The sequence below is a fragment of the Pteropus alecto genome, unplaced genomic scaffold (genome assembly GCF_000325575.1).
Source record: "Pteropus alecto unplaced genomic scaffold, ASM32557v1 scaffold110, whole genome shotgun sequence".
Classification (NCBI taxonomy): Eukaryota; Metazoa; Chordata; class Mammalia; order Chiroptera; family Pteropodidae; genus Pteropus; species Pteropus alecto.
Genome location: NW_006431920.1, coordinates 4,841,714 through 4,868,483, shown reverse-complemented (window position 1 = coordinate 4,868,483; position 26,770 = coordinate 4,841,714). Strand labels below are relative to the sequence as shown.

The following is a 26,770-nucleotide window of genomic DNA, read 5'->3' as shown; positions in this document are numbered from 1 at the left end:
AGAAATCTTATCAGCCCCTTCCAGCTGTTAAGAATGCCTCTTCCCTTTGTGCTCTCACCTTACATGATTATGCCCTGGACTACAGACATGTGCATGCATTTTCTGTCTCTCCCGCTGACTGATAAGCTGCTGGTTTCTATTCATCCCTCATTCTTCCAGGTCCTTAAAAAGAGGTGTATTTATAGATAATTTTAATAAAATCAATTATCCTGTTGTCATATCAGAAAGCCAAGCTTGCACTCTAGAGTCGAAGGCAAATTTGTAATATTAACCAACATTTTCACTCCACTTATTTCGTTTCAAACACAGTTTGTTCCAAACACCTGCCACACACTAACTCAATTTTCACTCACAACAGCCCTTCAAGGTAGGGACTATTATTTCCATTTATACAGACAACGACACTAAGACCTACAGATGTTAAGTCACTTGCCTCACAGTTGGTGAGTGGGAGAGCCGGGCCCTCCGCACTTACAGTGGACGGATGAGTAGGAACGTCCTGCATCCGGCTCCAGCCTGAGTTTCCCCCTCGCAGTTTTCTTAGAAGGGTGGACATCCAGAGTCATTCTAGACACATCGGCCACACTGTCAGAAGACGAAATGCATTTGGAAAAAGAAAAAAGAATGAGTGCATTAAACTTATTGAGCTACAAGGACTAAGAGCCCTTAACTAGAATTCAAAAAACTGGCTTTCGCTCTGGTGTTGACACACACAGAGGAGGTAATTCTGCATAGGTCACCCCATGATTCTCACCATTCTTACCAGAAAATGGGGATGATAATATCTGATTTACAGGATCTTTGAGAAGATCCAATGAGATACTAAACCAGAAAGCATTTGCCATTAGCAGATTATTGTGTAAGTTGAAGGAACTATTGTTGTTTCAGGGGTTAGCACAGGACTGTCTCTGGCTGGCAGGGTAATGACAGAGTGTTTGTTGAGTCTTCCCTGTGAGAAAGCTGTAAGGGTAAAGGTTTGGTGCGAGGCCTGAAGTCGCTTCAATGATCCGTGGGGATTTAGTTTTTGCTATGTTGAGACAGTAGAGGGGAGTGTGAACAGGGCTTATTTTAACTCCAGAAGTTTTGAGTGAAAATGTTACTCCTTCTTTCAGTACTGCTTGAGAACCTGTTCCAGTGAATAAAATGATTTTCAGCTAAGTTTAAAATCCAAGTCGATATTTTGGTCTTTTTTTAACTTGCAAGACTTGGAAATCACAGGCCAGAGCCAACAACATTCACCATTCTGAGCAAGGATCTTCAGAAATCTCCCTAGCAACTTCTTCCAGCTCCTCATATTAAACCCGAATCCTCGAGCTGCAGCCCGCTCCCCTGGCTTCCTTTAGAAGAGAACAGCTGGCCTGCAATCTCCATATAATATCCATTCATGGATTTATTAAATCATAATGCATATTAACTGTGTTACGTATTCCAAAAGTAGCAGGCTTTTAACATTACCAACAGGCATTTTTCAGTCCTGTGCAAAATATACCCCTGGGGGCTCTTAGCAGATGTTCGGTAAAATTATTGAAAAAAAAGAAAAGAAACAAGACTTTCCCTGGTTTTGAATCCACAGTGAGTAAATCGTTCAGAAACAGCCACAGGCATCTCAAAGGCTAAAAATTAGAAAAGATGCTTTTTCTGTGAATATCCTTGTGATATCTTATCACAGCAGCCATAGATTATGCGTGTTAAAACTAACATTTTATATATGCTTACTCCTAAAGAAACAAGTAGGATCAGACTTTATGGAACAACCCAAATCATGAAGCAGAGATAGAGAGACTGAGAGAATGAGAACAAGAGAGGAAGGAGGAAAGGGAGGGATGGAGGAACAGAGGGAAGAAAAAAGAAATGTTTTCCTGTATTTCCTGTATTCTTAGAAAACATATGGCAATTTTACAGCATTTTATTTGTTGTCATTTATGTTCTATATCACACTCTGTAAAGCCGGTGCTGGGAGAAATCTTAGAAGGGGTGAATCAAAGCAAAAGCAATATATAGAACCAGATGAAAAAAACATTTTCCTTGGAGAAATACTAATCATTGCAACCTTGCATTCCATTCGGCACTGCCTGAGTTTCGGTTCATACATAGTTCCTAATAACTTCTTTTCTAATGCAGTAGATACAGAAACCAGGAACTCGCTATTGTTGTTTTTCTAGAAGTGGACATTTTCTCCTTCCCAGTGATGCTTAAATTCTTTTGTTACCAATATCCTCCAGGGTGTAAGTCAAAGTTCATGCCGCAGTAGTTGAGAAAGGCTACAAGCCACAAAATTCTGTGGTTGTCTTAAAGCTTAACATGTTTGCTGTTTCTGAGAAAGAAGTTTCCAAATCATGGATAGTTAGGAATGAAGCATTTAAGTAAGTGATTATCAAACAATAACAAGAGAGATCGATTCCCATTGGCACCCTACAAAGGAAGAAATTGAGCTTTAATACTGTGCCCATAATATAAGCATGGCAAAAAAAAAAAAAAAAAAGGCTGAGACTTTGAGGAAGACAGAAGATGGTGGGCACTTAGAGGAAATGAACCTCAGATCTGTCCACCCCTGCATTGCACTATGTGCATATGGAATGCTTTCTTCCTCACCACATGAAGACACCAGTGTTGTCACCAGAGACAGACATCCCTTGTATGAGAATACTTCTATTGTTCTTTCATAATTATAAGTAATACACTGCCAATGCAGAAAATTTTGAAAGTACAGAAATTATAAGGAAAAATTAAAACTCCCCTTAAATCTGCTTTCCCAAGAAAAACATTTTTCATACTTCGATGTATTTTCCTCTTGGAATAATTTTTTCCTTAAACAACAGAAATTTATTGTATTATAGCTCTAGAGACCAGAAGTCCAAGGTCAAGGTGTTGGAAGGGTTGGTTCATCCTGGAATTTTTTACACCAACATGGTTATTCCCTTCTTATAAAATCCAGATTATTCTGTGTATACAGTACTTATTTAATACAATGTCATAAGCATCTTCTATGTCATTAAATGTTCAAAATTTTGAATTGATGCACATTATTTCATAGTACAACCATGATATCATTTATTTATCCCTCTATTGCCAGACATTGGGTTGGTTCTAAAATTTTGTTATTATAAATAATATTCAGTAAGCATTCTTGTATATAAATCTTTGTCTCATCTCTGGTAATTTCCTCTAGGATAAATCCCTGAATATGGAACCAAGTATTTTGAGACTCTTGTCTCAAATTATCGAATTTCCTTTCTGAAAGAGGCAGCCAATTTATAGCCCTGCGAGGTAAGTAAAAAATGTCCAGTTTTTGAGCCCACAGAAATCATTGTATTTATCTTTGACAATTTAAGAGTCATGACATGGTGCATCATTGTTAGTTTATGTGCATTTTCTTAATAATTACCATAAATGAATATGGTTTTCTATTGATCAAGTTATCTCTTCTAGTGATAAAGCCAAACCCTTGTTACCTTAAATCATCTTGGCACTTGTCTTACTCATCTCACGGACAAATAGAAGGGAAGGAGAACCTGGATCCTGAATTTGGTTTGCTTTCTCTCCATAGTCACCCTTTATTTCATAATGTCAGCTTCATTCATGAAATCTCATTAATTAACCAGAAAGTGAGGTATTTACTTACAAATGTGGACTACAGTGAATCACTGAAGTGTGTGAACATTATACATTCTTGTGACCACTAAGAAAGATGTCTATATATCAAAATGTCAAAATATCAAAGGGAACCTAAGTTGGCCGACCGCGAGGAGAGGACTGTGAACTCCCACCGGTATGGTTGATATGGTCAACAGTGAGTTTCAAGCATCTAATGTTAATATTTATATTTCGAATTATGCATTTCATTATCTTCTGTGCTGGCTAGAATTAACAATTTCAATAACAAGGACAATGATAACATCACACAATTTTTAACACCCAACGCACAGAACAGTATATTAGCTCTTAGATTTTTAAAAAAAAGAGAGATTGATGCTTTAACAGAATTTTGGAGGGTAAATGGATATCCACCACAATAAAGTGCTAGATGTAGTAGGATTATGTTTTTGAAAAAATCATATTAACTGATATTTTATGGATATTTACAAATATTTGCTTCCATCACCCATCTTTACTCTGTCCAATTCAACCATCGAAGCCTTCTTCATTCACTGCCTTAAGGGAGGGCTGCAATCAAACAAAACCAAATGTGTTGAAGACCACCATTGTTTCCTGTTTCAAAAGACTGTATCCTTACATAAGGAGAAAGGCTGACTTTAGTTACTCTGAGGGTGTGAGAAGTGATTTCTTCAACTAACACCCTTCCCCCAAGAGTTGAAATCTTCTCCCTGTACAAAAGGAGAGAAGGGAGCAGACAGGAAGTGGTGAGCAGAGAAACATGCATTGGGACTCCACATAGGGGCCAACTGGCCTTCCAAGAAGAGACTTCAGTATTAGAACAACTAAAAGCTGAGGCAGGCAGCAAAACCAAAGAAAGAGAGAGAGGATGAGAATGGCTGCACAGAGAACTCAGGCAGACCGGGTAAGAGACAGCTCTATGGGTTCCCACGTCCTGGAATGACACAGAAACAGCAGAATGACTCTCACGTGCTCTCACAGGACATCCCCAAACTTAAGGGTCCATGCAGAAGGGTGTAAGTGCATTTTCATGGTTATGTTAAGGGGGCTGTAACTGTGAACCAGACGAGATGATGCATGTCTGCTGATAGATGACATCAACCACTTAATGGCTTTATACATCCTTCAGTGAATGTATTTTGGAACATCTAAGGTCAGATTCTCTGGCAAAGGCAAATAAACTCTGAGAGGGATATTGATGCAATAACCGTATTGAGAAGAATATTTTCCCAATCGAAAAATGAGGGAAGCAGAACTGAATGGAGGGAGAAATTTTAAGTGTGATATAATTATAATAGAAGCCTTAGTCAATCGAGGCAAAAAGGCCAGGTCTTGGAAACTTCTCATCATTCAGTCTCAGGAAATGGACTGCCTCTGAGGTGGGGAGGGGTATTAGCGGCCAGTAGCAAATATTCCCGGTAACTTGGAGAATGAATGATTCCATCCCCTTCGTGATTGTGAAAAATACAATGGAATTCACGACAGCCCACCCCTTCTGTCACACCAACCCATCTATTTCTTATAGTAAAGGCATTACTTCTGAGAAAACCTCTGAGATTCTGATTAGTCTTGCTCTTTAGGGAAACAGGTTAAGAGGGGGCTTAGTGAAATAAGCTTCTGAAGGCACGATTAAACATGCTGGTTTCCCTCCTCCGCTATCCGTTTTAGATTCCTCTCATCCTTGGTTAGTAACTTTGCTGGTCCAGGAGGCTCATCTGGAAGAGTGGTACTGAGCCTATTACCTGAGGGATCTGAGCATCTTTTGTCATTTCCAGGCAGTGGCTCATGCACTTGTCCATTTAACACCAAACTGGGAAAGAGAGTACACCAAAACTCACCCAAATGGATTACCTATGGTGTAACGGTAGCCTTGCTCCATCTTCATGATCAAGGTCAATTACCCCTGCCTAACCTTTCCTTATTTTCTGGTTTCTTAAACAAGTACAGTTTAATAAGACTTTAATAACTTAAAGTTTAATAAGACTCTAAATGTGGTCCCTGGTAAAAGCATTTTCCCTCTGGAAATCAGGACCTCTTGACATCCAAATTCTAAAGTTTTAGAAAAGAGAAGCATACAAACTCCCAGAATGGGCCACTGAATGTGACAGTTCGTGAGGCCATCCTTAAAACCAGCCATTGGTTCCCAGACCCATCCATCCTACCTACTAGGGGAAAGCATCATGTAGTGGTTGTAGATTCAGAGTGTACGACACATCCTGGAGAATGAAGTTACATTTCCACAAAGTATCATCTCCAAGAGGGCGCCTCAGCTGTGCTTCAAAAGCCCGATACGTCTGTCAGGATGACAGCTTCCTGGAGATGTGGAATGTGACATGCCTAGCAGATTCCACAGCCACGGGACCACTACTGTACCCCATGTGCTGTTACGTACATTCCTCGTTCTAAGGCGACACTATGCAGGATCCTTTGTCAGCAGATGGAACGCTCTGTTAGCCCTCAGGGGTGGTACTGGGGGAGGTGCTCTGGGTAGGAAAGGCAACTTACTGCCAGAATGTGTTGCGAACACGGTCAAGAGGAACTGCGACCCTTTCGGGGTGGAACAGTCCCACCGCATCGACTTGCACCCGAGTGGCAGGTCAGTCTCCCTGAGGGAGGGTGCAGATTCTGAAGCGCGTCTCTGGTCTCAGTGGCAGGATCAGCCTTGCTAAGTGGGAGCCCATGATGTCGAGCCCACGAACAGCCTCTGTCTTTACCACGGCCGCAACTGTGAGTCCACTGTGCCAAGACTAGAGCGCCTGATATGAGAGCTTGGCTGACATCAGCTGGATAAGTCATTCTGTTGCGTAGCTTAGGCTCTCTGGTGCCAACATGCAATATAAAGATATTCACACTTTGTGATCAGTTTCATAGTCCTCTTTCTTCTTGAGGCTTCAGTCTTTTTCCTGCCAGGCCCTTCAAAAACTAGTCATATCATTGTGCTCATAAAACCATGTATGTTTCTAACTCGACCCATTTTTCTTTCTTTACCATTGGGAGAGCTGACCCTCCCTAGTGTCTTCCAGGATCACCCGAGCAGGGCTGTCATATAGCCTTCTACTTTCAACTTGTACCCAAAACCAAGTTGACCCACCTGTAAATCAAACATAATTTACAGATGACATCAGCTATCATAAGGGACTTCTCATGCATTCACAGGTGTGCGGAGAGGGAGAGGCAGCAGTGTAACCATGAAGGTAAAAGGGGAATTGTGGTAACAAGCTTACTTCTGTCCTCTGCCCCACCCTCATACAATCTTATAGGTGGCACTACGATTTTATGATGAGCGCTGCTGGGTTCGCCCAATCTTTTCACCTGCAAGTTCTAAAACAGCCTAGATCTTGATGCATTCTGGCTACATAGTCATATGATATCCCAGTAATATGAGCTCAGCAGCAGGACAGGGTCTGCTGCAACAAACAGAATACAGTCTTCTGCTGCAGACTTCATAGTCAGACTCTATGGGTCTATGTTGAGGTCCTGTGGGAAACTTCACAGTGTGTTTTTTCCCTCTGGTGCCATGGGGTCTGCTGGGTTATATGGCTCAGGTGGCAGAGATGCTTGCATGGCAATCTGAACTTGCTGCAGGACTGTTCCCCTCTCTGGGCCCCACTCGGAGCTGCCAGTCTTCCATGTCACCCAGTAAATAGATCAGAACAGCATCTCCAAATGTGGTATATGCCAGAACCAGTTAATTATCTCATCAGTACACTGGACCCAGTTTCTACACAATGTCCAAATGGTCCAGTCTCTTTGAACTATATTATGACAAGGTGGGAGAATTAATTAGCTCAAAGAAAACAAAATAAACATCTACTGTTTTTTTTCCCATATGCATGCAAATTTGCTTCTTATCCTACTTCCTAATAAGGATGAATATATATATTCCTTAGATTGATCACTGAACATCACGTACTGAGGCTGTTAATCTACTCTAGTAAAGTAACTGACCTGCCCCAGCAACTTGCAATCGGCACTATGACTTGGTTAAGTTTGCAGTAGCCTACTCTTATCCACCAGGAACTCCCTGGTTTCTGTAGGGGCCAAACTGGAAGATAAAGTCTAGATATAATGCATGCTTTAAGTCTTTGAAAGTGACATTAGTACCTTCCATTCCTCCTGATATGTGACACTTTTTTATTTACCTCTTGACTGGGGTAGTGGTGTGGGGCACTTTCAATAATTTCCACTTGGCCTTATATACTAAGACAGTTCTCATCTCCACCAGAAGAGGAACCAATATGAGGATTACAGTCAAAAAACCGACTCAGGTCCAGAAATGGGTGAGGGATCATGCCTCTCATTGATGTAGCTGCTTTCAGCCTCCTGATCATTCATCCTAAACTTTTTTTATTTTTTTGGATATATAGATTCAGTGGTATCCTTGTTGGCCATTCATCTACCTTGCTCTTAGGAATGTTACGTCCTATTAACCACCCAGCTCTCTGCATGTCAGGCTCCTTTGCTGCTACCCAAGTTTGACACTCATTACAAAAACTGAGCCCTCCTTCATTCAGATGGCTAATCCTCACTACTTGGTCATTATTATTTTGGAATCCTATAATCCCTATTGCTGTTAGAAAGCCAAGTCCTGTAACTTCTACCATTTGCCCCAGCCAACAGAGAACAACTACTACTAACGTTGCCAACAATGTGAGTTCTTTTACACCATCATATTTCTTATCATTTTTGTAAATAAAGTATCTTCCAGATCAACCACAGAGCAGAGCTAGCTGGTGGATTCTCTAGCCTTCCTTTTAATATCCATGATACATCTAGTAAACCAATTTCTCTATGCCTTTGTTCTATTACTTGGAAATTAATTGTCTTCCATGGAAATTCTGATATTTATACTTCATTGTGCATGACCATTTTTTTTTCTTCTAAACTAATAAAAGCCACCCTAGCAATATATTAGCACTGCTGCCCAGGATTCTTGCCAGGAGGTAAATTCTGTATCATATAAGGACTATGAGTCCATAGTCCTTATAAATATGATTCCTCCTACATTGATCAGTTTTTCTTTGTCCAACTTTATAATCCAGTGCTCCAAGAAATTATCCTATATTTACTCTCACAGACCCTCAGGTACATGTCAGCTGGGCCCTGTAGCAACTTCAACATGTAGTCTCTTTCCTTCCTTAGCAAGACTAATATTCCCTAAGTGGATTATATTATACCTTGACCTCAATCTGGTCATCAGGTGGGAAGGTGACATGGCTCTTAAGGCAGATGAAGTGCACGAAGTCTTATAAGTTAGAGGTTACTGAAATGTCTTTAAGTAAGACGGGGCACTAGCCACTAACAGAAATGAGAAGGCTAATTCGACAGGCCCGAACATCTTAGGAAGATCTGGGTTTGAAGATTCTTGAGTGCATCAACTTAGATGTCTCCATCCCTAGTCTCAACATTTTATGCATTCCATTCCTAGTCAGAACTTTGACCTTAGTACCGTAGTACATTTGCCAGAGCTGAGAATCTGACCTTCTCTAAAGCTCTGCTACACTTATAATTAAGACCTGGTCCCGATCATCAGGTTTTTCTGTCTTCTGAATGCTAGAAATGAATGTCTCATTATATGGAGCCCTCTGAGTTTCACACATCACCTTCAGTTCGTGATTAATTGCTCTCAGCAGCAATCTGATTCCATAGTCCTTATAAATATGATTCCTCCTGTATTTCTCAAATGCCTGAGAAATAGTACCAGCCAGTACATTCCCTTCCACAGATATCACATTTTAGTTTAATCCCCAGTGAAAATGCTAACACTTGCATAGTCACAGCATGTCAGTGACTATTAATTCTCCCAGCTATGACTGAGTCCTCGTGGCAAGTAACCTAGTTCCTACATCCATTTAGAGTCAGCTTCCTAGCACTACTGCTGGTACCTACTGCCCTAGGTCAAGACCCCTGAAAAAGAGAATTGTGTGCAGGAAGTTTATTGGAAAATGAATGTTTTGGGGAACAGTTGCAAGGAAGTGGATGAAGCAGACTTGGTCAGAGGAAGAACTGCAAGGCAACTATAATGGAGGTCCCAAACAATGTTTTAGGGAGCTGAGAGAGACTGAGAGGGACCCTTGGAATTGTCTCATATTGAAGCTAGGAGGCCAAGGCTTTGTACCCTCACTTCAACGGTCATCAGGTACGCACAGCCCCAGGAAGGGGATACTACCCTGGACACCTCCTTTCAGCCAATGGCAAGTCCCAGGGTAGACATCTGTGAGCTGTCAATAGACAACATTCTTGGCAACTGAGGGAATGGTCATCTGAAAGGAATCTGGGGATTGCAGCCCAGCGTTCATTTTCCCTAGTCAGGATCTTCAACTCATCCTCAAATATGGCTACAATGTATGAGAAAAACACAGAAAAACCTATATTGGCTAAGATTGTTTTCTCACTTCTCTGGCAGGATGCAGACTACAAAGATAAGTAGAAAAATACTGATAACTATTCTGATATTGCTTTAAACTTCTTACACATGGCGAAATACAAAAACACTACCAAATTTATTTACACTTTTAAATACCCTACTAATTTATTCAATAAAATTACTGAATGCCTTGCCTTCTGTGTCCAAGCTAACTATAGTTTAAAATACAGAGAGAGTAACACACACAGCCTGACTTCATAAATGTTAGTCCTACAAAGGAGATTCGGCAAAGAGGGAAGCATGAGATACACAATTGTCCAGTCAGAACTGTCAAGTTGGAACAACTGTCTTGTCTGGACCATGGCGAACCTAACATTCAACTATGTGACATGATGTCGGATCACTTTTAATCACATAGCGTGGGTCCCGGAGTATCAGAGTGCCTCAGCTGAAATCTGAACTTCATCATAAGTACTTATGAAGTTATTTAACCTTTCTGGGCTAATTTCTACATGTATCAGTTGGAGACTATTATGGTATCTAAATCATAGTGTTGTTGTGAGGATCAACATCGGAAAGTTCATACAAAGTACTCAGCATTGTGCCTGGCAGATAGTAATCACTAAATAAATGTTAACCTTTATACATTTGTTTTGGCCCTCACAGAGTTAAATACATTTTTAGCTATCAACATACACACAGTTTTCTATTGTATAAAGCATATGAAATGACGGGCATCGGGCATACACTAGACCGGGGTGCAATCATGCAGAAATATGAGACAGGGTTAATTTTGATATCAAATCCACTATTGGTTACAAATTATTAATGTAATTTACATATTGAATCCATAATTACTAAGTTAGAACATTTGCTCAGCTACTCACTGATATAAATTTCATGCCACTTGTAATAGTCAGGCTCTCCAGAATTTAGAAATCATGCATATGAACTGACTTCCCAAATATTTCTTTTTCACCTCTAACATAAGGACTAACTGCTAACCCATTCAATTACCTATGTACCTGAACGGGCTTAGCACGTTTCTTCATCCAGAATGCCTCCTAGCACTGTGCTTTTCCTACCACAGCTATATGGGGAAAGAAATCAGATGAAGAAAATGGGACTTGCCCCAGCTCACCAGAGACAAGAGAAACTATTTATGCTACATCCTCGGGGACCACTTGGCCACTAAGCAACACCACCCTGCCCAGGCCGTGCTTCCTGCTTCTCTTGCTATCACTGGGACAGGCTTAGCAAGGGAGACCAAGCAGAAGCAGATCATCAGCATTTCGCATTAACGTGATAGTCTTGCAATGAGCAAGACCCAGCGAGGAGGGCTGAGTGAGAGCTGCAGTCAGGCTCCTTGATCCTCTGAGGATGACAAAATGCCATCACACACCTAAAGCCAACACGCAGTGTGCAGAGTCCCCAGCTCACACATTTAGCGCCTGGCTGCGCTGTGAGCTTGTCCAGGCACTTACCATATTCTGTGCTGCAAAATCACAGGAAGGGCTGTTTATAAACCTGCGAAAGGAGGAAGCTTCATTCAAAAGAAAAGGCTTTACAGGAAATCCAGCTGCCTGGCACATAATCTGTTTTCCCTGCCTTCGTCTTCCTGGGGACTGTGCAGTAAGTAACGCAAAAACGACCATGATAGGCAGAAAACACTACAGGGTGAGAGAGAGCATTCTTAAGAGGCAAGGTGCTTTCCCCAGTTTACCTGCAGCGTGGTTTGGGGAGTGGTGGATACATTTACTCCAGAATTGCTGAATATCTAGACTTTATGTGAAAGCGATCGGATAAATATCCTTAACCCCATTTTATGTGCAGTCCTCGGGCACTCTGCAGTGCTTAGTAAAACACGCCAGTTAAGGCAAAAGGAAAAGTCTACGCTGAATTTTCTACGAAGGTCTAAGTCAAACAGTTACTGCAAATTCAGATAGATAATGCAGAACTCGATCATAGCGCCAACTCGCAACCTCAAATACCTTGTCGATTCCATGTAATTTACCAAGATGATAAAGATGTGACACACTGCAGGATAACTCTTAACCATACAGAAAATCTAGTGAAACCACTGGGGAAATTCATTTGAATAATTACAGTTAGTAGCACCTAACTGTAAATTTTTCCATGGTGGGTCACAAATTTAATCTTTGGCTACATTCTGGTTTCTAGGTTTTTCTGTTGTTGTCTTTGTTTTGCCTTATAAAGCTTAAGATGTTGCTGTATTATTATCAGAATTGATCATGGTTTTAAATTAAACTATATCCACACACACACACACACACACACACACAATTTCATTTGAAGCAAATAAGACAATTAGAATTTTCTCCAGGAAACGGGGCGGGGGAGAGAGAAGCAGAGAGAGAGAGAGACGGAGGAGGGAGGGAGGGGGAGAGAGAGAGAGAGAGAAACAGAGAGGGAGAGAGAGAGAGAGAGAGAGAAGCAGAGAGAAGCAGAGCACACAGAGCAGCTCCTGACAATCTGAGTTTCAATATGTTTTTCTCCCTACCCCCTTGTCTAAAGGGTTAAGATTATTATTTTGGAATGCTCTGGCAGGACTCGAAAAATTATCACTGCCATATTTCAGAATCGCACACAGAATTATAATTTTCATCCAAACTGAGTGCCAGCCCCTTCCCACTATTCCGGAAACTTCTATTGTGGACGTAGTTGCAGGTCTGAAAGAATCAAACACCATGCTGCACTGGCTTTCTCCTTTTAAATCCCTCCTTAAGAGTCATCTGGATCCAACTGGCTTTACCCACCTCAGCATCCTCCAGACAGCTTAATCCCAACCTATAATATTGAACATTCCTGACTCTTACATTCCACTGACCCCCTAATCCTTTAAACCCTCCCACTCCCCTTTTCCACATTCCTTGGATTTATCAAACTTTTGTAATTCAGGATTAGTTTGCCTATTTACCTTGGGTCACTCTGGGATACACAAAACTATTCTAGTACTAAGTGAGTTCGCACACCCTGAAGAAATAGGAGGTAGGTGACCTATAAACCCAGATATAGGACATTCTCAAGTGCCCTAAATGCTGAATTTAGGGTGCCCAACTTAGCGAATAAAAATATAGGGTATCCAATTAAATTTTAATTTCAGATAAACAATATCTTTTGTATGAGTAGAACCTTTGCAGTACTGGGGATATACTTACCCAAAAATACGTTTGTTGTTTACCTGACATTCAGAGGTATCTGCGTTTCCTGTATTTTTTCTGGCAACTTTAGCTGAATCAGGACATGGCAAGGAGGAAGTCAAAGTTTAATTAATCAATAATATCCCAGAAGCATACCTTGGCAAAGTGACAGAGGACCTATGTCCTGCCCCAAGAGTTTGGAAGACAACCCGCAGGAGGAAGGCATGCAGCTGCCCTGCCACTGCCATTGCCATGGCCAACGTTCTCAACCAATCAAGACACCCCTTTCCGGCATCGACACGGCCCCCACAGGCATCCATCACAAGTCAATCAAACTTCTCTTGTGAGGTGAGACTTTTAGCCATCCCTGGCCTAAACAGGGCTGAGAGAGTATGGAAATATGTAGAATTATTAAGGCTTAGTTCCCAGGCAAACCTCAATGGGTTTCCTATATTCTCCAAAAAAATAAAATAATAAAAGTAAAATTCAAAAAAAAAAAGACCTTAAAAAGCCATGAAAGTCCAGAGTTGTCACTGGATAGCTCAGTTGGGACCTTGATATTGAATGACTCTCTAATAGTAGTTCTGAAAATATAGATTATAATCCACATTGGGCCTCCTGATAATGCATATCCTTTCTTTGGTTCTTACAGCTAATGATGCATAATTCATATACTGTCATTTTTATATGCATTCAAAGATGACATATTGGCCACCTACGAAATGAATGAGTTCAAGTTCTTAAAATGGTGTATTCATAAAACCAGATTCTTGTTGTAGCAGTGCTTACTGGTGATTCCTATTCAGGGTCCTATGCTGCCATATAATGCTGGCATGACTGCCTAACTCAAACCGAGCACAACTTGTGGAAGGCCAGCAGTTTTCAGGAAGCGTACTTGGTTATCGGTGTGGTCTTAACTTGCTCAGGGTTACTAGATACCTTCTACTTATGAATTACTTTCGACTTAGCTTCTTCATTTACACTGGACTTTGTTGTGGATTTTTTGGTTAACCCCAGAGTGTACAACGATATATGCTTCCATTAACGGTATTTGAGGACCATAATTTTGCAATCACTAGGCTTTAAGTCATATATACATTGTGATTCAAACACAAGTCATCTGTACCAGTATGCTAATGCAAACCACAAAAATTTGCTTATACAGTGACACGTTCCCTCTTATTACTCTATTTTTTTTTTCCTTTGTATAGTGGGAATGGACAGAATAAGTGAATTGCAGGGTCTTTTGTCCCACCAAGCCACACTATGGTCAAAACTAGTTTGAAAAATACTTTTCTGACTCTTAATTGTAATCAGGTGGTATTATATATTACTACATGTAATATTGGATGGCCAAATCTTTTTCATATCAAGAAAACGTTACAGCAAAAAACATCAATTTTATGATACATAAAATTTCAAACAAAACCACATTGCTAATATTTTTTTTTAAATAATTGACTCTTTCCAATTCTTTTCCCATGAATATTTGTTTCCTCTTCCTTTATTCTTTACGATATTTACTGACACTCAGTGACTAGCGATCAAGTAATGACAAAAACCAGATATTTTTAATATACAGGAAAAAAGATCCTTAAATTGACAAATAGTTTTCCATTTATTTTTCCTGCAAACTGGGAAAATATTTCCAATATTCTATTTTAAGGCTATGCTACTTTGGTTTCTTTAGGAGCACAAACCAAATATATCACAAATTTTAGTAAATTATGAAATCGATGGAGCAGGCATTGACCAGTATATATTTTTAGCATTGAATTGAATAGCATAGCATAGCATAGCATAGATCACATTTGTGCATGCAAGTGCCTATCTTCTAGGCCACAACGTGAAATGAATTTCTTGCTACGTGGGAGGATCTTGGTTCAAAGGTTTGAAAAATATTGCTCTAGGGTAGTGTTTCTCAAACTTTAATGTGTAAAACTTACCTGGGGTTCTTGTTAAAATGAGATTTCTGATTCTGTAGGTCTAGGATAGGGTGTTACATTTTACATTTTCATAAAACTCCAAAGTGATTCTGATGCTGCTAGTTCAAGGGATCAGTTTGACTAGCAACAGCCCAGAGAAAGCCTCACAAATGATGTGCCGAATACGGGCAGATGGAACTCCACATCCCTGTAAATCCCACTCAGGATGCCCAAGTAGCAGGAGGAGCCACCAGCCATAGACCCTGGCTACAGTGATTCTTTCTGCCTTCCCTTCCCTTCTGTCTCCTCTCCTTTGTTCTCTTCTCCTCCTCATGTGTGTCAATAAGAAGTGGAAAAATATTATTGGCCACAAGTCACTGACATGAAATAGCTCCAAACAAGTATAGGAATCAGAGCTATACAATTGATGAGAACTCCTGACTAAAATCTCCCCAATATCTATTTTCCACCCTGCCATTCGTGTAATTCATTCAAAATGAATCTGACTATGTCTCCTTCCTCCTTAAACTCTTCAGTGGGTCCTCACTGTCTGCAGATTAAGTCCCATCTCTAGTTCCGTAGCCTTAGGACATACTCTGCTTCCCTCCAGCCTTATTTTCTTCTACTCCAGTTCCCAAAATCCAGAGTATCTTTTTGGAACATCTTTTGTTCTGGATGTTACAGTGTGAGTTCTCCATGTGGGTAACTCCTATTCAGCCCACATTCAGCTCCTTTAAAAACCTTCCTATTTTCTTCCTCTACATGCACTTGTATGCACACACACACACACACACACACACACAGCCTGATTAGATTAGAGCAGTGGTTCCCAACCCTGGCTGCATAGTAGCAATAGCAGTGCAACTTTTAAAAAGTATTTTGCCTGAGCCCTACTCTTATAGATTTACTGTGAGAAAGGGATGGCTCTGTCCCTGGGTGATTCAGAATTCCAAGTTCCCACATTAATCATTAACTACCTCCATAGGGTTGACTCACGTCCTGGTTCTCTAAATATACTTGCTACTCTAAGAGTTTCAGTTGAGGTCAAATTTTGGTCAATTATATTTCTATTATATTTCTTCCATCTTAGGATATATTTGATCTTCAAAAAATTTTCCAGCTAAAGATCAATGCCCTTTTCAGTGATTTGCCATAAGTAGAGTGTTATATATCCCCTTTAACTACTGTCCAAAGACATCTGGCCTCTAAGTATAATGTTATTGGTGCTTTTAAAGTCGTTCTTGAGTGCTTGGCTATATTTGGGTCAAGTGCAAAGATAGTCTTTGAGACATTTCAATTTTTTACATTAAATAATTTTATAGTAAATATTTCCAAATCATAAGACATATTTCGTTTTATTAAATGAGAAATTCTAAACTTAACTGACGTTTCTCCATTGTGTGAGCATTATAACTGCCAATTTCTGTAATAAAAATGTAGCGTTTTGTTTGCTGTTGGCTTATTATTTTTTCTGCCATCTTTCCTTCCTCCATTAGCTCCTCTTGTCAATGCATTTTCATATCTAGCAAAATGACACAGCCCTTAGAAGTGATAAGAGTGCAAGGCAGCAACGGGCTGGGAGTCACGAAGTCTAGGTTCTAGTCCTGATCAATGATTAACCGACCGTATGAGCTTGGACAATCCCTCTCTTCTGGCTTCAGTTACCTGATGTAAAAGGTTTGTGGATGACATGATTTTAAAGGTCCCTTTCGGCTTTAGAAGTTCCTTTCTCTTTCCTTTCCCCATGAACAGCCATTCTGCACTCTGTTCCCACATTTCCAATTTTCATACTCAACCCTGAGCCTGGAAAGTGCTTCCCCAGGACACTCAATATCTTGTCCCATTTTATTTTGTTGATCTGGTCTCAAGGGAGACAGCAACACCTCCTGGGTGCCTTCTTTGAATCTCTAAATTTGGGATTACATGCCTCTCCTGGGTACTCTCATAATATCCCTACCCTTTTTTTATATGATGTATGGAATTGTTTATCTCCCTTCACCACACTGGGTAGAGCTGAAGGAAAGAGACTTGTCTTCATGTCCCATAGTCCTAGCACAGATGCTGATATGCAAAATGGGATGGGGTACAGGGAAGAGGACTCAGTGAAAGAATCAGCACTTTCCACTATTCAGGAATCAGTAAACTCTACTGATCATTACGGAACTCCGTTAAAGCACGATGCAAAAACTCAAAACACCAGCTTCCCTTCTAGCTTTGTTCTATCGGGACTATAATTGCTAGAAATATTCTCTGGATAAACTTCTTGCCTGAATAAGTTACTATAGTTAATGAAAACTTTCATTTTGTTGTAATACTTCCAAAAGCACAGGGTGAGGTTGATAGGTTTCTCTCCTTTCATTTCTATGCCTGAACTTTTTAAGGTGGAGTGTTCTGATTCATTGAGAGGTATGAATAGAAGTGACTTTACCATGGGTGGGATAAATCTTAACCTTAATACTCCTGCTAGACCCCGCCCTGACCCATCCCTTGATGCTTCTTCTCCCAGGCCAAAAGCCCTTCTCTACCCCTTTCCCCTTTAAAAGTAAAAGGAAAGGAAAACACCAAAAAAGTTCCCAATTTTCAGAACTCTGCCAATAACTCCAGAGCACTGGACTGAGCAGTATGGTCTTTTATGAGGATTCCTCATTTTACATTTACACCTTATTCAGATGTAGAAAAATGACTGGATTCATCTGCACAGAATGAGGTGCATCCAGATCAGTTTCACTGCATGACAGACAAGTTATTCCTAGAGTGATTCTTTTAAGTTTTGTTTTTAGGCAGAGAGTATTTTTCTGGAAATTGGTAGTTTGAATACTGTTTCTCTTTCCTTAAAGTGCTTAGAGGTAGCTAAATGGTAAATTGTTATTAAGAGAACCTATATTCCATTAATTGACATTTTTTTAAAACATGCCACCTGAAATCTACCTTTTAATAATAGATGTGAGATTACCACACTTCCTCTTTGTCTACTAGCGTGCTTTGTTTTCTTTTTCCTTGGATTCTGGAGCTCACCAACTCTAAAATATTTTGCCTTAGGACGAGCTTAACTGCCAAGTAGAAGCTGCTCATTGTTTTTATGTCAAAGCTACATTTAGTTGTGATGAAAATCCTATCAATCAGTTTCCCTTATTATTCTATAAATATATATGAGAGAGTTTGATTTTGCCAAATTCTCAGTAATCATAGAATAGGATTTGTCATAAAAGCAAAAAATGGCTTAGGAAAGATTCCTCAGAGACCCACTAAATTCTCGTTGGGCGCCTCTGAGTTCTTGCTTTCACAACCAAAAGAGCTCGGAGGACTAAAATTGAAGAGAAAGAAAAATGAGGTTACAAAAAAAAAAAAAGAAAGAAAGAAAATCCCTTCAAATTTTACTTTTAAGACAGATCAGGAACAACAAACATTGGAAAGACTCAGCTTTGTAGTCATTTGTTTTGTAAAATAAAACTATAAGAACTGGTTTATTATTAGGTTTTGTTGCTATTGTCATCATTTTGTAAATAATGTTTCCACATATATGGAGACAAGTAGCTTTCTGTATTAAAATTGTGCAATTGTTCCTTCACTCCAGAAGCTTCACTGTTTATATATGCATGCTAATTAATATAGCCCAGAATTGTTATTAATGTCTGATTTACATATCTAGCCTGGGGAAATATTTAGCCCCATTCTTTTTGATACTCAATTGCGTATTTGTCCTTGTATCATAGGGAAGAAATGCAAAAGGAATTTGGGACTTCTGCCAAATTTTCTGAATTCTTGAATTCAAACATTTTCAGCAAGATGAAACAGAAAACTAAAGAGGAGTATCCTCTGAGCAGGAAAACACCTGCTAATCAAAGAAAGGCAATAAAATGCATCCTTACTTCAGGGCACATGATTGGGCTATGAGGAAGGCGGCATGCTGGACTGTTACAGAAAATTTCCTTGCAGAGCAACATGAGATGACTTTGAATATCAGTTTCCATCACATGGCTCAGCCAGGATGTTAGTTTGTCCAGAGAGTAGAACTAAGATGACCTTCTACCGAGGGACCTAGGTCAGCGCTATTCAAAGTTCGTTCTGAGACTGGTGCTGGTCTTCACTGCTTATTACTGATCCGTGGTGACATAAGAATGGAAATTGAGAGCATTTAAAAATGCTTTAGCGAACTGCCTTGGCTGATCAGCAGACTCATGTCTGTAGGTCTCTTCTTCCCTTGGAAATGAAGAATAAAACATAGTCTTCACCATATATAGTGTGAGAAGCCCTGATGTAGGTATTCCTTGAGGCGCTTCTAGACTGCAGCCATTAAGAGTGTCTCGGGTAAGAGACATGGCTCTGGAAAAGGGCTATTCAAACACAAAAGAGGTGGCTTCCTAAGGAGCCCCCACTGTCCCCACTGTTTGATGCTTTCCTTTCCAGAAGAGTCAGCCTTTAGGAAGGAGGGTTAAACACCACTCCTGCCCAGGAAACATCAGAGGAAACGTTGGAGATTTTTTTTTTTACAACTTTGTGAAAAAGAGAAAATAATTTCTAACTAGAAAACAGTACCGGACCCCTCCAAATTAGACAGGGGTTCAAGACAACTTTTAAAAAACTCTAACTTGGTGGCTGGCCCTTAGAGTTTCAGCTGAAAGGCAGTAGCACAGTAACAGTGCTTCGATTTACAGGTTCATTATTCAAAAGAGTTATATGTAGAATTACGGAGATAATGGGTTAGAGTATTTGTTACTTCATCAAAAAGTTAGATGAATTTAGACTAAAGAATTTTCACAGATAATCACCCTCAGAGGATCTGGGGACTACCACAAAAAATTACTGCTTAGGAATATTCCTTCAAGACCCTGGACCCTTCTTGGTGATATAAGAGAAAACCCACAAAATAGAGTACGTATGAGCTAGAGGCATCCAAATCCACTAAGTTAGGCCATATCAGCACGGTCTGGGACTGCAGAGTCTGGACTGTTTGCTGAAAGCCAAGCAGTTTTCAATATTAACCTAATAGTGACTATTACAAGACATTGTCAGAGAAAACTAAGAAATGTTTCCATCTGGCGCCTTGGGACAATTTCTAATTTGGAATGACACTCCAAGTGACTTTAAGTATATTGCAAAGTACATCTTATATCCATGAAAGTACAGATTATGATGGTTTATTTTGATTCTCAGAATTAGTCAGTGTGACCCAAAGATAAACATTTTATACTTGGGGGTTCCTGTGGTATCTTTAAGCATCTGAGAAGGAAAATGATACTGAATGTCATTTCTGCTCAGACTTATTGGCCTTCATTGCCTGGAAATATCAAAACTAACCATGGATAGAACTATCGAGAAGTCTGATGGGCACAGACTTTCTATTTCTCAAAGTAGAGAACATCAATAAATGAGCTATGTTTTAATGATTTTATTTGGATGTATACTTGAGATGTCCATGAATATGTTGCCGGGGTCTATGAGGAAAATACGTATTCTGTAACTTCCCACCCAGGTGGGACTTTTAAGAGACAATTTAGAGACCAAAGGGATGATTTCCAGAGGGAGTAGGGAGAAGGAATGTGTGAAAAAGGTGAAGGGGGATATGGTTAATAATATTGTGCTAAGTTTGCATGGTGACGGATGATTACTAGAATTAGTGGGGTGATCACACTGTAAGGTACGTAAACGTTAAATTACTATGTTTGCACATCTGAAATTAATATAACTAACATAATATTGTATATCAACTATGCTTAAATTTTAAAAAATGAATTTGAAAAAAAAAGAGATACTATGAAACACCGATTCACTATTCGCATTGGATCCTCATTACGGCAGTTAAATAACACTACATAATATTTGCCAGAAGCATAACTATAACACCACCCAAAATAACATTTCAGAACTTACTCCCAATTTTTGACGTTTGACTGAGAACCTAGAGTGAGCACTGATGTGTGTTTTGGCATTAGCTGTGAAGGGCGGGATGGAGGCTGAGGAAATAAAGCACTACTTCTCCTTCTTGTCTTTGTCTATACACATGGCCAGTGCTGAATAGAAAGAGCCACATAATGAAATGAGGGTCCACTGGCCAGAATGTTACAGAGGCATCTGTTAGCTTCATAAACTGGACACAGTTATAAAGCCTCAAATAGAAAACGAGTGGAAAGCTACTCTCTACCAAGTGATAGGAAAGAAACCCTGAGCCCCTGATAAACAACTGACAGTAACTTTTATCAGTCAAGAAACTGGTGAGACAAGTAACCAAAAAATGTCTAGCTTTATAGATGGGTTAATAAATTGGGCACTGGTAAAATTTTAGCCTACAAGAGGACAATTTCCTTTATCACAAATTCAAAAGCCCTGTGATATATGGCAGTGCAGGGACATCAATGAAAAAGAAGTCATCTTTGCTTAGATGACCTTACTACTGTCCACTAATATTGGAGAACCTCTCTCCACCCCAGGTCAAAGCAGGTCACCTTCCATTATTGTGTTTATTTGTAAATGTAATTCAGTTTCGGTTTACCATTCGATTTACCATTATACAAATGCCCAGGTTTCCAAATGCATAAATGTTTTTGTATCCTAGAGGAAAAATGATAATAGAAAGGAACAAATGTCATGTTTCAATTTTACCAGATGTGTGTTCCTTCAGCAATAATTTAGGGAAAAGAAGATTTGTTTTCTCTTCGTCTTCTTCCTGCTCCTCTCTCTCCCCTCCCCCCGCACCGCCTTCTCCTTCTTTTTGTTCTTCTATGTCATTCCTTCCTTAAGAGATGTCAGAGCCAGCAACAGCAGCCCTAGAAACCTCCAGGTGAGGGAGGGTCCTGCTGACAATATTACTTTTAGAAATAAAAGTGAATGTTCAATGTCCGTTGTGAATCGTTCCCCCTCCAACACCAAGCTTCCAGAATCCCCCCGGCTGGACCGCCAGTGCTGATCACTGGTTCCAAGAAAAGTCTTTACAGCTCTCTCTATGCCAATGACTTTACGAACAATCATGGTGACTGACAGCCACAGACCATGGCAAGACTCTTCCTTTCTTCTCTTCCTTTCCCTCTGTTTAGTAAGAAAAACCCGTCTCCCAAAAAGATGAGGAAATCAGACAAATATTGTACTTGAACGTCATTTCCTTCGAGATATAGCAGATTTATATGCCAGAGAATGCATCAGATTCCAAAGAGGGCTAAGAGGCAGGCAGTAAGGGGAAGAAGGCAATGAAGGCTTAGGTCCTAAATTCTGAACTTGAATAAGTTCACTTAACCTCCCTGCTTGCATTTTACCGCCCAGATCGGAGCGACTAATTCAAAACAGAACTAATGTGAGAACCCCACTGAGGTTAGTGTTTCTAAAATGCCTCACACTGTATAAAAGGGGGATCGAGGTGCCAAATGCTATTCCTGTCTACTCCTGCCATGTTTCAAATTGACCTCTAACCTTTGATACAACGGAGTGTGAAACCAGCGTTAAGATCTATGTAACGCCATACTGGCTACAAGGGAAAATAGAAAAAGCAAGCCTGGCTGAGTTGAGCTCCAGCATGCCACAATTTCACAGTCGAACCAAAAGTAGTACAAATGCAAATTGTAGGGTTTAGAGAACCTAACCTTTGAAGTCGATGCCCTGGAAAGTGGAATGGGCAGCTTATTAACCCTTAGGTAGGGCGATACTGGGCAGCAGAACTCCAGCTCCTGCTCTAGGCATGTCTCTCGAGTTATTGGGTTCAGCTAACTATAATAATTGTAGCTCACTTTTAATGATCCCTACTACATATCCTGAAGTGTGCTGATAATGTTTGGGACATATAACCTCAAATATGCTCAACACTACACAATAATGGAGACTGTATTATTATTCCCACTTTACACAGAAAATATAGAGAGGCTAAATACATTGTTTAGGGTCACTTGGAGCATTATTACATAAGCCAGGATCCAAATTCATGCTGCCTGACCCCATAGAGCACAAACCACAACCAAACGTTTATTCTGGGGCAAAAAAATGTTTGGCTGGCAATCATCAGATGGCCAGCAGGAGGCTGCAGATACAGGGCTTCAGTCAACACGTGACTGGCTCTTGGAGACCATTTACCTTTCAACATTGTGACTGGGGCTGCAAGGTTTCTACAGGAATGTACGAGTTGAAGATGAATCTCTTGCTCTTGGTTTATCCTCTCTGTAAAATGCTAAGAAGTCTATCATCTTCTCAGCCAGGCCCCCTTCATAGTGTTAAAGGTTTCTGACATCTGAGGCCCCCAGACCATATTTTCACTGTCTCTTCTCATCCCTGCTCTTGTCTTAAAGGCAAAGGAGAGAGAGGATTTTTCTCCTGGGGAGAAGGGCTGGCTTCAGAGTAACTGTGGCTACTGAGCTTCCAACAATCCCACCACGGGCACGGTGTTCCTCATTTCCTCTGGAAGACACGGTCGCCATACCTCCCTCTGTGTCCCCAAACTGCCCTTAACACTGTCGACGGTTTAGAAAATATACCAAAGAAACACAACACTTCACCTTAGCTTTTCTTTGGGCTTTCAGCTACTTTTCCTTCAGAGGGTTCATTTTGTTTCCAAAACGTCCTGGAGAACACTACTCCGAGGTAATCAGAAATCTGGGAAAGGTTTTCATCTACAAGCCAAAGCCCCCCCAAAAACATTGATTAAAAAAATAACAACCTGTCAGATTAAAGACATTTTTCTATACAGTGACTCAAATTTCTGTAGCCAAAATCTTCTTTCTCAACGATGACAAAATCCCTACTCAGTGAAAAGTATTTAAGGTTCCTTTCTTTTTCACAGCTCTGCTCTAGACGTGAAAATATGAGGGAATGGCTCTCCCTCCTCTCGACTTCTTACAAAGTGCTGCTGAGAAATTACATGTATTGTGCTCTATCAGAAGTGGCCTTGTTCCTCCTCTTGTAAACTCTTCTTCTACATTAATGAGTCTTACCATTGTCTAAACGTCTGCTCAAATATGCGACAACGGAAGCAGAGGGCGGTGTGCTACAATGTGGGAAAGACCCAAAACCCCGTAGCTGGCTTTGAAAATTGAAGGGAGTCATAGGCAAGAAATGCCAGCAGGCTCCAGAAGCTGGACAAGACGAGGAAAATGATTCTCCCCTATCACTTCCGGAAAGAAACACAGACCTGCCAAGACCTTGATTTTAGCCTAGTGAGATCCACATCAGACTTCTAGTCTGTAAAACTATAACATAATAAATCTATGTGATATTAAACCACTAATTTGTTAAACTTCCATAGAAAACGAATATGAAGAACTTCCAAAAGGCACCAAATGGTCCTGAGCCACTAACCAAGCATTGAGACGCAGGGCACGAGGGATCTGCTATGCGGGGGGAACTTCCCATATTGAAGAGATCGCAATTGGTATCTTACCACATGTAAGGTGATAAGGCCAGAAATGCCCTTCCCAGTCTAAGGAGCATGTTGCTACGTAATATAATGGTGAAGAATGTAGGCTGAGAAGTCATAAAATTGTAGTGAACAAGCACTGCCAAAACATAATTATGCAAAAATGTTTATACGTGCTCTTTATTCTGGGGTGTGGATTGCTGGAGGAATGCAGCTTTTCTAGTCCTCCTTCCTGTTCACCTCTCAGCTATCGGAAGCGGGGAAAGGGGTCAAATTTTTTCAACTCAGTAATTACACCTGTAAGCCTGTTAAGGAACAAAGAGGTCTAGCTGGAAAATGACGTCGTTTGCTGCTCCTTAAATTCACTCATTTCTTTGGCTCAAAGAGTCAGGTAACCCAAACCCTCCGAAACAGAGAAGAGTCATAATCCCAATCACTACATGCCACTTTTAATATTGGAGAGTACAACTTCTCATGCTCAAATATCTCCTCTTATAGATGTCACTGTTTCATTTGTCAGTTCTGCAGATGGAAAGGGAAGAGGAGGTGGAGAAAGTCATTTCGAATCGGCTATGAGGGGGCCCACTGCCCTCTGCATGCTTCCTACCTATGGCATAAATTATTTGCAAGATATTTTCTCTTGGTGACCATTAATCAATTCTACCGAACCAAAGTTCTCTTTACATCAAAGTATTAAACCTCTTTCTTCCTAAGAAATGCGCAGCAAAAGAGGTAGAAATATATTCCACAAGAAAGCTGCGAAAAGAGAAGAAGAACATTCGTAGAGAAGCAGGATCACGGTGCCACACAGGCTGCAGAAGGCCCTTCTGTATCCCAGGGGCATCTGAGGAAGCCGCATATGTATGTTGTAATGTAACTGCATCATCATTTCTCTGAATCTGAGGGGAGGGATTTGCTCTGCATAAATTGTGGTCGCAGAAGCCAACTGAGCTCACTTCTTTCACATTTGTGGCCAGAAGAAGAATTGCATGTAATTATGCATCTTTGTTGGCCATGCATGGAAACAAATCCTGGAAATAAAACCAACTAGTTTATCGAGTTCTCCAAGCACATAAATTTATGAGACCTCAAGAGTGTGAATTTGGAAACTCAAGAACGGTGCTTCTCCTTAAGTGATGCCCCGAGGCGTGTGGGTCAACAGAGAATGGACTCCTTCACAGTGTGACAGGGAGCCAGGAGAGAGTACCCGGGTATCCAATCATAAGTGAAGGCCTGATTTAGTCACCTAATACATCCACAACAACTGTTCTGGCACCCAGTGATTGAGTCCACAAAGATTTAATTTAATAGTGCACATACACAACATGGTGTGTGTATCTGTGTATGTATTTAATGACCTACACACAAGCTACTATTTTATAGAGGCTTCCAGCAGAGAGAGGAAAAAACACGATTCAACTATAGAAGCTGTCTATATTTAATATTTCTGTTAGTTTTCTGTCTGCCAGTCTGGCAGATTGGCCCAATTGGAAAAACAACATCTATGATTGCTGAAACAGTTCCTGGCTACATTTGGCAGCCTTAATCACTGAACGACACTGAAATCCCTGTCTGCAAATCTAAGGCAAAAAAAAAAAAAAAAGGCCAGCCTTTGTGTAGCACCAAGACTTATCTGTTTGTCTTTATTTCAAAGTCCAAATTCTAATGTCATTACTCAATTCAATAGCATAGCAGTCTGCAACATTTCACAAAAACAATGCAAACTCTATGTAAATCCTTGGGTTAACTGGATGTCATCAGTCACATGTCACCATAAAAAATAAATCTGTCTCCTGTTTTCTGTTTTGTTTTGTTTTTCTAGGTCAAAGGAAAAAAAAAAACATCTAAACCTACATTCACTTCACTCGAACTCTTTAAACAGTAATAGGATTAAAACATTTTTTTCTATATATTGACATACAACAAATGTGAAAACTAAAATTGACATTGTGTGCTTTTGATTACTGTTTTGCAATAAAACTCTTAAATGTGGTAAAAAAAATTTTTAAAGTACCGAACCTACAACTGGAAATACGAACTCTGAAACTTGGTCCTGACTCTTAGCAGCTGTGTGAGATGTGACAACTCACTCAGGCTTCTGAGTCAGTCAGACTTACAGTATTAGAAGATCAAACAGGATTCCATGTGAAGAAGCTGCCTGTCAAACACAAAGTGCTATTCAAGTGTAGCAAATTCTACTAGACAGATAACACATGAGTGCAGGTACTATTTAAATCAAAGCTTAATGTTGAATAAGTCTGTAATTCTTAAAAAGAAAAGCGACCGAAAATCCTATTCCCAGGCTTCATCCATGTTCTTGTTGAGTGAAGAAACTGTAAAGTTTGGTCCCACTTCTAATTAGGTCCTGAAA

The 26,770-nt window shown here is 40.2% G+C and overlaps 1 long non-coding RNA gene across 1 annotated transcript in view; it reads right to left on the bottom strand.

Annotated features, from left to right (window-relative positions):
- Positions 1-212: 212 nt before the first annotated feature.
- LOC112475410 overlaps positions 213-26,770 on the bottom strand; it is a 54,388-nt gene continuing 27,830 nt past the window's right edge. Inside the window, exon 3 of the long non-coding RNA XR_003044720.1 lies at positions 213-585. This is a non-coding gene — a long non-coding RNA (uncharacterized LOC112475410). The remainder of the gene's footprint in view (positions 586-26,770) is intronic.